The sequence below is a fragment of the Haemaphysalis longicornis genome, unplaced genomic scaffold (genome assembly GCF_048455015.1).
Source record: "Haemaphysalis longicornis isolate Haplotype H1 unplaced genomic scaffold, Haemaphysalis longicornis Haplotype H1 scaffold_1, whole genome shotgun sequence".
NCBI classification, from domain to species: domain Eukaryota; kingdom Metazoa; phylum Arthropoda; class Arachnida; order Ixodida; family Ixodidae; genus Haemaphysalis; species Haemaphysalis longicornis.
The window spans coordinates 72,570,451-72,583,137 of NW_027526203.1; the positions used below are offsets into that span (position 1 = coordinate 72,570,451).

General features: G+C 48.2%; 1 protein-coding gene across 1 annotated transcript in view; it reads right to left on the reverse strand.

The window, feature by feature from the left end:
• Nucleotides 1-12,346, reverse strand: part of LOC144177454 (dynamin-binding protein-like) — a 32,249-nt gene extending 19,903 nt beyond the window's left edge. The window contains exon 1 of the mRNA XM_077705264.1: nt 12,268-12,346. The gene's annotated coding sequence lies outside the window, so the exon portion shown is untranslated. The remainder of the gene's footprint in view (nt 1-12,267) is intronic.
• Between the last annotated feature and the right edge of the window lie 341 nt (nt 12,347-12,687).

Here is a 12,687-nt window from a genome sequence, read left to right on the forward strand (position 1 = left end):
CACGAGACAGCGCCGCCGACCCGAATATCACGTTAAGCTGCAGATTTTGCTGCACATTTCACTTTCGTGTTTTACTGATTCCTATGACAGAGGAATCAACCACAGTTTTTTACCCCGATTCCCTAAATGGCTGCAACTTAGAATTACTGGAACCTTACCAACCCTTTTCGTAATAAGTGTCACCTCTTACTGTAAATAATTGGCTCCCAATGGATAAGCACTTTTTAGGAATGGGTAAAAAGAACGCTGGTTTCAGTGCACAAATTTCTCAGTCTTGCTGCATTTTCAATAGTGGAAGTCAAAAGAACAGGATTTCGGTTTTAACAAATGAAACCAGCTCGGGACAAGAACACATGTACAACAATGAAATTGCCATATTCAATTATAACGCAGTCATGATTATAAGCCATGGGCGGAGTTGGTGGACCCAATGAACAGAAAAAAAAAGGAAAACTAAGCATTCTAACAGAAAAGGGTAGATATATATTACTCGAGAATTTTATTTTATAGTTCGCTGAATCATTCAGAGATTGAATACAGTCTACGCTCGTTACAGTGGATCCGGCAACAACGAACTTTCGGTTACAGCAGACCATTTCTGTTGGTTTGTCTGGTCTCCATGCATTTTAAATGGAGTTCACTCTGCTCTGACCCGGCTAGAGCAGACTATCGGCTACAACAGACTAAATTTTAGGCGAAAATTGTTTCGACTGAATGTTTATAGCGGACTTCCGCAGGGCCGGCACCCGATATCTTTTTCTTTGTTTACTTTGGCAAGAAAACTGTTATGCCTGGCAATATTGCTGGCAGCCGAGTCGCTGGCACAACCAAGCCAAGCCAAGCCAAGCCAGTGCCAGTGGCTTTTTTTTTGTGCGACCAGCGGCATGAGCGGCAGGGTAACGATTTCACTGTAGGATAAATTACGCGTAATTAACGCTGTCAAACATAGGGAAAAACAGGCCGACATCGCCATAAGTACAGGCCTGTCTAAGCAAACGGTCCGCTCTACCGTCACAAACAAAGCCGCTGTTGATAAACGCGACTTCAGTGAGATTAAAAACAGGGCTATCTCTAAAGTCGTGCACCCGGAGGCGAGTCTGCCCTCGTCAGTTTTTCAGTGAAGTTCAGTGAAGTTCAGTCTTTATTACTCCCACGCATGCATCGTTCCCTTTCGTTCGGTGAAAAAGGTAAGAAATGCCTCAAGTTCTCATCCATTCCCATCCGCTGTGTGCAATCTGCCGGTAACCGTGCGCAGTCCACCTGGGGCGGTATTCTCGAGTTTTGTCCCTTTTGCGTCCCTTTCAAAAGTGTCCCTTTTGGCGAGCTCTAATTGGCTAAAAGCCAACAACCGGAAGTGACGTAACGCAAGCGTGGCAAACCTACTGCTAACTTTGCTTTATGCTGCCAACGTCCACTTCTTAACCGGAAGTACGTCACGATGAAAGGGACGCAAAAGGGACGTTTTCAAAAGGGACAGTTACCAGAATACCGCCCCTGGTCTAACTTTCGATTTCACAGCTGTCCGTCATCAGATTATTTCATTACAGCTGTTTCAATGACCAGACTAAAATCGTTAAAAATGTGGAAGCTGCCTTGGGGGAACGTCAGGCAGCGATCCAATGTGTTCGACGAACGGTTTCGGGAAAACCTGCCTCGTCGTGAAGGGATTTAAAAGAGCCTAGCTAATTCTGATGACCATGACTGATGTTTTATGGTTGGTTAGTAACTGCACCTAGTTATATTCTTGCTTTATTTGCTCAGCTTATCGTGCGTCTTTATACGCTTGACCGCATCCGCTAGGCCTTTTCCAAGTGCCGCCGTGCTAAGCTTTCGAAACAGTATTTACGCGATTCTTTGCCCTCGTGCAAACACTGTGCAGAGGTGCTGCACACGTGTAGAAAGAACAAAGTGTATGTACTATGCATATGCAATATCGGTCGAAGTACCCACTTTAGGGCTCACCCCCCCCCCCCCCCGTCGGATACTGCATACTTCGGCTACAGCGGACGTTTTTTTCCGGATTCTCAGGGTCCGTTGTAACTGGCGTAGGCTGTACTGCCTTTCTTGAATAATGCCGTCACCACCGCTTCAGCGATACCCCCCTAAGCATGAGTCACACACTCAACTAAACAGTTGGCGTCCGCTCAACTCTTTCACTCCGGCGCCATAGGCAATCGGAAGCCGCCTTCCGATGATTTCAAATCTCCCGCAAAATCTAAAACCCGCGCTCTACAGACAACTATCGCCATCTGGTGAGTTCATTGGCAACTTCTCTTTCAATTTCGGTTTCGTTTGTTTATGTGTCTCGTGTGGTAGCGGTGTAGCAAGAGAAATTTGAACAGAAGGTAGAAGGGATTAGGAGGAAAATGGTGTCGGGTTCGCGCCGCGCTCCCGATAGCCCGTCGCGCTATCGTAGTAGCCCGTCGCGCTATCGTACACTGCTTTAACATTTTGCGGCAATGTAGCCTGCGCCGCCCCTTCTACAGTGTCGACTGTCCCATTCCCGCCGCTCGCAAGGTCGCTTTTAAAGAAAGCAATAACTCAGCGCTTTATAACATCACAATCAGTCCTAAATTTCACTTCAAGCACGCACCGCACCTCACACTCAATGCCGTAAAACGGCAAATTCGCAGGCATCACGTTGTTTTTGACGAACACAGTCTTTCGAGTCGCACAACTTCCCCCAACAGATCATACGAAAAAATGCAAACCTAGCCTCCCCCATAACGAAAAAGCACGCTAAATCTGCGAAGAGCGCTCTCCCTGAACTAGAGTGAACTAGTCTGAACCACAAGCAAGTGCTTCGCTCGGCGGCCATGTTTTCCAATCTTCACCACACCAAGATGGCGGCGCCCAGTAATTTCGTTCCGGAGATACAGCGCTCCGAAAATTGCCGTTTTTCATCACCTTGAACAAGTCCTTTCGTCTCAGTAAACATTAGTATTTTTTCTACGGGACTTTGCATTGATTTTCGATGGTAAAACTTTAAAAACGCACAGAATATAACACGTGAAACCCGACATTGTGACTTTCGGAAAAGCTGTTTTGGGGACAATTTTATGCGGGCTTTGTATTGAATGATCAATCAGTTAAACCTTTACAAACAGCATCCCTTTGAGGGTGCAGGAAAATGATGCCGTCAGTAAGCCTTTTTTCCCACTGAATACTGCCACGGGAGCCAAAAATCCTCGACTCTCAGACTGTTTTGGAGCAGTTTGGCGCAATTTTTGCAATTTTCAAGCTTTTGGAGCAGCCTGGCACAGGAAAACAAATTTGTATCAAAACTGCGCAATATGCGCAGCTGTCTCACCCCTGCATTTACAATGAGAATATATACAGGGGTGGAACAGGGTCCATGGGTTTGGGAGCAGTCCTGGGAGCAGGCAAAAGTGCCTTTTGTAGCAGTCTTGGAAAAGCCAGAAAGGCATTTTTGGAGCAGGTCTGGAGCAGCCAGAAATGCCATCGAGTCGACTAACGTGAAAGCACATACGATGTAACCCAAGATCCGCTTTCTTCGACCGCTCAATTCAAGTTTCTCCCTTACACGTAGCTCTCTCTCCCCCTCTCTCTGCTCTCTGCTTATCAGTGTTTTTCAAAGCTGCGCTGTCACTCCGCTCCCTTCTCTGCCGCCTTTTTTTCTATCGCCGCCTTGTACTATCCTTCATTTCGCTTTGCCTTGGCAGTTTCGCACTCTCACCTGTTCCCCTCTCAACTCCCTCGACCACGTCTGCCTTATCTCACGCACGCGAGACGAAGAGCTGGCAGGCCATATATACGGCCGGTTGGCACAAGGATTGTGTAGTGCACGGTGCATGGCATGGAGAGGAGGGGGCACAAAATAGGCGTTTTATTTTTAGAAACTTTTGAGTTAGGAGTTCGCAAATTACACGAGAACGTGCTCAATATAGTAGCTTACTTAAACTCTTAGCCACCGTGGTCCGTGAGACCATCTAACTAAACCGGCATTTACTCGTACCCCGATAAAAAAAACCGGTCATAAGACACTTTTGCGCAGTCCCTTGAAAATACCATATTTATTCCAGTATAAGGCGAGGTATTTTTCTAAAATACGTAGTCTCAAAGTCATACCCTACCTCATATTCGAAGCTCAGTACAGTACTAATTATCGGATATAGCAAAGAAAATACAAACTTTGGTACGTCACGTTTTATTTCAATGACAGTCATTCCTTTATAACGAAACTGAAACCGTGAGTGCCGTACCCGATATCGGATATAACGAAGAAATATTTGACTAGGAGGATAAGAAGCTACTGCACAAGTATAAAGGCCCTCCTGTTTGTGGACACTCCGGAAAACTTCATCCTGCTCCGTTCTGTGAGGAGCCACCGGACAAAGATCACATCCCTCTTCAAATAAACAAGGACGCAGGCCTGTTTTGTCAAGTGAACTTTGTTGTATTGTAATTTCCCGTACGCATGTTCCGGTTCATTGAAGTTGAAATGCAACAAGGAGAAAGGTAAGGGTCACCTTGTTTGTAGTCGATTCGAAGCCTAAAAAAAGAATTTTTATACCAAGTATTTCTGCACAAGCCAGATTTTCAATTTGTTAGAGCTGATTTTTACTTGTACTGTTACAACGAATATCGGATATAACAAACTAATTTGCTGTCCTGACACTACTTGTTTATAACGAGGTTTGACTGCTAAATATATATATATATATATATATATATATATATATATATATATATATATATAGTAATTTTCTTGACTCTCCAAACTGCACCCTCTCCTTATAATCAGGACCACCTTGTAATCGAATAAATACGGTAGTATTATCAGATTCCCCTACGTGGAACGCCGAGTGCCGCTGAGGTGCCCATCTAAGTTGGCTTTCCCTCGGGGCAGAGGAAAAATTTGCATCACGCCCCTAAAAGTCGGTTAGCCCGCCCGCTCATGGGCAGTGGGCAACTCTTTCCCCTCCTTGCCCTCGCTCTCCCTACCATGACTGCACTACCGCGCTGTGTAAAGCAAGCCATCGACACCTCCCATGAAAAATACGATCCTGGCCCGCCTGCCACACTTCTTTTTCTTTGGCTGTGTTTTCATCGTTCGTGCTTTGTGGGCTTTCTTCCGATGTATAGCTGTGCTGGCTAGTGCTATCGTCAGTGTCCAACCAAAGGTTTATGTAGTGGCTCTAGCTAGCGCGAAGTGGCCGAATTTCAATTTCGCCGTTAAGCTGGAAATCTTAAATCAAGCCGAACGACCATTCACGCCTTTGCAGTGTTTAAATGACAATGCGCCCACGACACCTTGAAAACTCGCTGACCAAATGTAATGTGGTCATATGGATGCGATAAGCCAATAGCCATTGCATCCTAGAAAAGATGGGACTCCAGCTAAATGTTGTGGTGCTTCTAGCTGTGCCCGGGTACAACTTAAGAACAGCAACGGAAGTTGCCACTACGCCTCATCACCACAGCCGGATGTTACTCCGGGCGGCACAAGTAGCGCATTACTGGGAATATTTTGAGCATGACGCAAGCCGTTTCCATGATTTTTTTACTTAATATGCTTATAAACTACTGCAGCGACGACAAACTATGTTAGAAAAGCCAGACGATTTCACACATTCGTAGACATCGCCTTTTAAAACGCAGGGTTCGTACAGAATATTTGACAGAAAATTCAAGGACTTTTCAAGGATTTCAAGGATGAAAATAGGCAAAATTCAAGGAGTGTTAGCAAAATTTTATTTGCTTAGAAGACTTATGAAAGCAGCGCAGTTTTCGCATGGATTTCATTTTCCACAGAAGCTATCTCCAGCTCCTTTTCTTTAGCAGTTCGACGGAAGCTGTTTGCCTTGACTAAGTAGGTAAGGTCGTTTTTTGCTTCAGCTTCTTCCAAAAAACGGTCCGCGGATTCCAGCAGGCACTTGAACTTGAAACACTGAACTTGAAAGTCATTTTTCATGCGCTGCTGGAACTTGTGGAAAAGACTCCAGTTGACATTGGGTCCATCCATGGAAAGCTGAACAATTTTGCTCATCGGAAAGGACGCCAGCGCTTCCGTCAAATTCTTCATGAGGTCGTCCGCTGTGCTGTGGCCCATGAATGCCGATGTATACCTTGTTGTCACCTCAGAATTGTTTCACAGTCTCACGTGAACATCAAGTTGTTTCTTTTGCAGGTATTCGTTCAACGTTTCATCAAAACGGACAACAAAACAAAATGGTCAGATTTCTCCATCATGTTCAAGACTTGAGAAGCGCAAAATGGGGGCAGACCATGGCACGCGACATACGCGCATTTTTTTTTTCGAACAAGTGAAGCTTCTCACGATATCGCTATCCGGAAACATCTTTCGGAAAAGCTCGGAAACTGATCCACTGGAGCTGTATGAGTAGTGTGAAGACAACTTTCGTCGTCCACAAAATTTCGGCTTCAATCATGGAGTCATGCCTTCTGCAGTCTTCGTCAAGGGTCGCAGCTCGAGAGGATGTTTCCGTGTTTTCCCGCTGAGAAGTCGTTTCTGTGACGTTTGCCGCTTGCAAAAAACTCGTGACGGAAGAGCAGCCCTCACCTGCCGCAACTTTGGATCGGTGCTTGGCACTTTTCTGATGGCTCTTCAACGCCGACTCCCCCATTGTTGCAATGTCGACCGACCTCTGACATACTGCGTACTTCGCTCGATAAGGGTCGCTTGTCTCCGGCCTCACCCAGTGATGATATTCGCTGTGCTCCAGCCACGCAGACTGAAACTAGCACTTTCCACCTGGCATCTTGTCAAAGTAAAGTTGCAGGCATTGCACACAGCACAAACGCGAACTTTCGCTGAGAAATGACGTGCGAGACCGACGCACGCACCGAGTACCGACCGACCGTTGATATAACTTGCGTTGGATTGGATTGGATTTCTGGCTCGCATTTGTTGCCAGACGACGCAGGCGCTGCCGGTTTCGAAACCGAAACTTGCTGCTATTGCTCTTCTGTCAAAGCTACTTGTTTTCGCGGTCATTCCTCAGTAAACACGTTTTTGAAATCAGTGCGACTTACGGAAATACGTCGTTCATTTGCTTTATTGAAGCAAAGTCCACTAAATTTTCAAGGATTACAAGGAGCTCATTTATATTTAAGGAGTTTCAAGGGCCCTTGAATTAATGTTATCAAATTCAAGGATATTCAAGGATTTCAAGGGTCTGTGCGAACCCTGTGAGTGATGCGGATGCGAAGTTTCTTATTTGTTCGGTTCCTTTTCCACCTTCGAAGCAGGCCTTGTCGGGCATCCCTAAGATGGAGCAGGTGTGCATCAGTGGCCGGGGTTTCTTGGGTTAGGGCAATTTCTTTCGTGTGCTTCTTGGCCGTGTCAAGTAACCGTTGGACCCAGTCATCTAGGTTAGTGATGGAGTCCGCAGGGGTGTCGTCTCGAAAGTCTTTCCAGTTAGTGAGTCTGGCGGTGCCGATGCGTTGATTAGCGTGTCTAGCGTCCGCAATCTCCAGTTGTGTAATATGTTGATCGCTGCCGAGTGTCTCGTCAAGTCGCGTCCACGTGGCACTCTTGATATTATATGTGAAGGTGAGGTCAGGGGTGGTGTCTCGGGAGATGCTGTGGCCAATTCTTGCAAATGTTGCACAAATGCAGAATGTTCTGAAGTGTTGCATCATATAGTGTTTTGCCTTTCTTGGTGTCTTTTAGGTATCCCCATGCTGTATGTTGGGCATTGAAGTCGCCAAGAACGATTAATTTTTGTCCGCGCGTGAGTTGCCGGACGGTTTTAAAGGGACACTGAAGTGAATTTGTCAATCTCCCGTTTTTGCTTGCACTGCGTAGACTGGCTCAAATTAGCACACTTTTCATCGTTTATCCGGTTGACAAATTGGTATATTTTACAAAGCGCGAAAGAAGAAAAACTACCATGCGCGGTTTGCGGCGGCCGCACCAACTAAGGCTGTGACGTTGAGAGGAGGGGCGCCGTGATTGGACGATGCCCAAGGTTAGCAATCACACAAGTTTCGGTTTCGGTTTCGGTTCTGTAAAACATAACCAATGGCTTTGTTGGATGGGCATTCTCAATATCTCAGTAATCATCGTACCGCGCTTCTGCCATGCTGTCGGCTGTAAAATGCGTAAGATAAGCCTCCCAGGACGGCTTGGAATCGTAGCATTCACTACCCGAGGCCTACGCAGTGCATGAACGCCCTCCGCGTCCCCGCAGACGCTCAAATGCCATGCGCTTTTCCCCCATATTTGGAGCTTGCCGCACTCATGCCTGTATCGTAAAAAGCGTGCTCGCACCAGGCCAAGGGTCTGTTGATTCTGGCCTGTGCCCACTGCCTGCAAGAAGTCGGTGCTTATGGCAACAGCACGCCAACGAGAACTCGCTAGCGCGCCAGTGCCAGCCTGCGCGCGTTTTGTGAACTAGTTCGTGTAGCCATGAACGTTGCGGCCCCAAAAAAGGTGAACTCAATATAGAAAACATCGGCGGAAAACAAAAAAGTTAACTCACAAAAAAAAAGCACGTACCCGCGGGGATTCGAACTTGTGACTCGCAAAACATTTGGGGTCAATTCCTAGCGCCCCAGACTGCTAGGCCATGGAGCGGGACGCGAATGTCTTGCTAATATAAGGTATATATTGTACAACCGGTTTACACTTTTATTTAGTTTTGGCATTTCAAGCCGCTTAGGTGACTATTTGTTGTACTGCGATCGTGCAGTAAGCGTCGCCCGAGTTTCCGCAGTAGCTCACGTCTAGCAATTGCATTTCGTAGACGGAAAAGCGTTCGCAGATGCGTAGTCGTGCTGCTGACCGCTGTGCTTGTTCGCCCAGCGCAAAAACGTGCTTCCCGCGCCCTAGTTTTACGCTGTACGGTAAAAATATCAGTTGATTTTATTTGCTTAGTACCTATATTGACTTCGCTGACTCTTCTCCCGCCTTCAAGAGGCCTTATATTTTCCTACTGGCGTACCAGTCAGCGAAGCGTCGCATGTGCAGCGCTTGTGTGAAGCGACCTTGACTTGGAGCTAGATACAGTGTACAAACAAACCAAGTAAAGAAAGGCACATTCTTCCATTCACAAACGTGTCCTGGCTTCGTTTCAACTAAGCGAACCAATTGCGACCAAGCAATTTTTTTTTTAACCTCCTTGATTGCGACGACCCGCCGGCGGCCGGCGGACGAAACGCTGGGCCGACTGACTCTGTCGGCCGGGGAGCCGTGCAGTAGCGCAGCCGTGGCGCAGCCAATTGCCAGCTCATCCCCTCCTGACGTCACACGAAAACGCCACAGAAAATGGGCGAGCGTAAAGAGAGGAGGACAGCGTTTTCGAATTAGTTTTTCTACTAAATAAAATCGCGTAAACGCGCCTAGAGTGGTCGAAACATGGCCTGGGGACTCCGGACTACAATTTGCGCTAGTAATCCCGCAATGTTTACATATCACTTCAGTGTCCCTTTAAGGAGTTTGTCGATGCCGGTAAGGGGTTTGTTTGGGGGGCTGTATATGTTAAGTACAAATAGACTGGCTTGATTTTTCTTGCGTTGAATGATTTCTACAAATACATAGTCGTCTTCCGGCTGGACAGCAGGAGGGATCTGAACCCGACGTTCCACACACGGGCGGGCAGCGGCCAGGGGAGGAGCAGACGGACGAGGGACCGGAAGTGCTTTGACCGCCGGTGCAGTGTCAGCTGGGGGCACTGCGGTCAGGGGAGCCTGAAGCAAGCGCAACATTTGTTATCATAGAACCTGCATGGGTTAAGAAAGCCTTGAAGACAGAATACAACTTTGCTCCATCTGACATGACGTAGCCCTTGGCAACTCGTTCCACGCCCTTTTATCCGCAAAATAGGTTTTCTAAGAGAAAAACAGAAGTGTGGAACAACTTTCCAACTTCGCGTGGCACTGACGTATTAGGGGATCAATGGTGACGTACTACAGGTAGCCTACGCCAGCCACGGCGCAGACTCTGGTGCGCGGCCCAGGTGGCTGCTGAAGAGCTCAAAAATTATGCAATGTCAGGAAGGACAGAGATCCTGCGAGTGGCGAAGTGTATACACGACTCTAGAAAAGGAAGTGGTTGTCATTAGGAGGGTACAGTGGGGCTGTAACCATACACTTTCCGTAGATGGCCATGTTTCGCAATGCAACAGAGAATGTTGAAAAGCAGGACTACAGACAAGAGAGAGAGAGATAGAACATTTATTATCATGTCCAGCAGTAGTGGGGTGGGGAAAGAAGGGATGGGGCGGCGAGGTGCGTGGTGGACCTCCCCGCTACGGCCGCCTACTCACTGCGCGTCTCGGTGGAGACGGCGTTTTCGGCCGTTGCCGCGCGAGGATGTCCATCACCTGCCGGACCGTGCCGCGTTGATGGCCGATGTCGTCGCTTCTTATGGCGAGTGCCATGCTTGGTGGCATTGGGTCTTGGGTGTCTTCTGGGGGCCTGCAGTCCCATGAAAGATGTGGTGTTGTAGCCCTGGCTGCGTACGCGTAGCAGTGTTGACAGTGGTCGGTCGGGTAAACCGTGGGGTAGATGTGCTTGGCGAATACGGGGGTCCATATCGCTTTCGTTTGGAGTTGACGGAGTATCGTCGACTCCGCTCGTGGGAGGTCGGGGTGCGGCGGTGGGTACTTTCGTCTGGTGTCGCGGTACCAGGCTAGAATCTCACCGTATGTGAGGAGCGGCGTGGGTTTGGGGGGGAGCTGTTGGACGGAACGTGCGGGGTCGTGTATGGCTGCGCGACTGGTAAGCGCGCGTGCCGCAGCGTCCGCCTCCGCATTCCTGTTAACAGTTCCGCCGTTCGCTGGAAAGGCCACCCATGCAAATTGTCGTGGAAGACAGCCCTTGAAACTAACGTCTCCGCGTCAAACGGGAGCACACGCATTCTCGACAGTCTTGCCCACTGCAGCGTGGAGTTGGGGTTCGACAACGCTATTGGGGCCAACCACCCGTTGGCAGTTCGGTCAGCAGTGACCACCTTCCCAATGTTGCTGCCTTGGGACCTGCATCGCATAGACCTCCAAAAGCTGTCTCGTTTCTTGCACCTTTCCTCGGGTCCACGCTGCAGCCATCAATCACTCTCTAAGCTTCCATCATTTCGCTGGCATTAGCTTCGTGCAACTGCGGGGCTCTGCTCATCTCGGAATCGGATTTGCCCGTTTCCACGCAGCTCGCACAGCCCCGTACTGTCCAGGGATGTCAGTTGCGTATTTGCGCTCAGTCGGCGTCAAGACACTCGTGCAGCCTCAGGTCCAACAAGCACTCTCACGCTCATGCATTGCGAGGTCACCGTGTCCTGTGCCTGTCTCTTTACGTCCGTCTGTAAGCAGGCTTTTAGTCTCCTGGAATGGCGGCGCGGGGCACGGCACCGTGACGAGTGCACTCGTACATTGACAGCGCAAAACGCCTTCCTGATTATGTTCGGAAGCCCATCTCAGTTTTGGGGCGAGTGAACAGGAGGTAAACGCTCAATACGTATTCTGGCAATGTATATTGTGGGAAACGCGGAGACTACAAATGCGTTGGTGGAGTAACGAAACGAAGCAGTCAGGTGTGGCATCACCTTGGCCATCTCATTCGCCTTGTCTGGGGCATTCAGAAAGCGGGGCTGCGTCAGGTTTGTTCACACCTTGTTCTCGCAAATTATTCTGCCTTGTCTGGAATAGCCATTCGCATAATTACAGGACTCGCGAAATGCGCATTCAGTACAGATATTCTCTGCGTTAGCCAAGTCGATGTCGAGAAAGATCTGGCCGAGCGGGCTGATCACAGGCACAGTGCAGTCGTCTCTAGGACGACGGCTGGCTGCGAGATTCTAGCGACATCGGATTACTCCAGTCACCCTCTCACAACTGGACGCACTTACCCGCTGTAAATGAACATTAACGTGTCTCTTCTGTATGCGGGATTGTTTGTTGCTTATTCTGTTGAACATACCAAGGGCCCGTTCCCCTTTCGTCGCAATGTGGTCTACATGAGGCAGGCAATCAAGCTTACTGTCGTAGATATTCCCCAAGTATTTTAAAGATGTCACTTGCGGAATGATTTGCCCTCGGTATGAAAGGCAGACTGTAACAGGAATCAATACGGGAAGTACGAGGACCACACACTTGGCAACATTATTCCATAAAGTAGACCTGTTTCCACCTTTCGACAAAATCCAAATATTTCTGTAAGTGGAAAAATGGCATGGATTTCCAGCGCTGCTGAGGTTAAGCGTATATTATCCGCATAAACAATAGAGCAGACTTTATTGTTAGTAGGAATAGATTGCAGAAAAGCTTACAAGAAAATAAAATGCTCGACCTTTCCCCAGAACACTCGTGGCGTCTTCTGCAGAGGAACACAGGCAGGAGCCGCAGGCAGTCCTGGGCAGCGGCTCCAGCCTCTTTCTGAAAAGGAAGTGATTGTTATTAGGAGGGTACAGTGGGGCTGTAACCATACACTTTCCGTAGATGGCCATGTTTCTCAATGCAACAGAGAATGTTGAAAAGCAGGACTACAGACAAGAGAGAGAGAGATAGAACATTTATTATCATGTCCAGCAGTAGTGGGGTGGGGAAAGAAGGGATGGGGCGGCGAGGTGCGTGGTGGACCTCCCCGCTACGGCCGCCTACAGGGTTCGTACAGAATATTTGACTGAAAATTCAAGGACTTTTCAAGGATTTCAAGGATGAAAATGGGCAAAATTCAAGGAGTGTCAGCAAAATTTTATATGCTTACAAG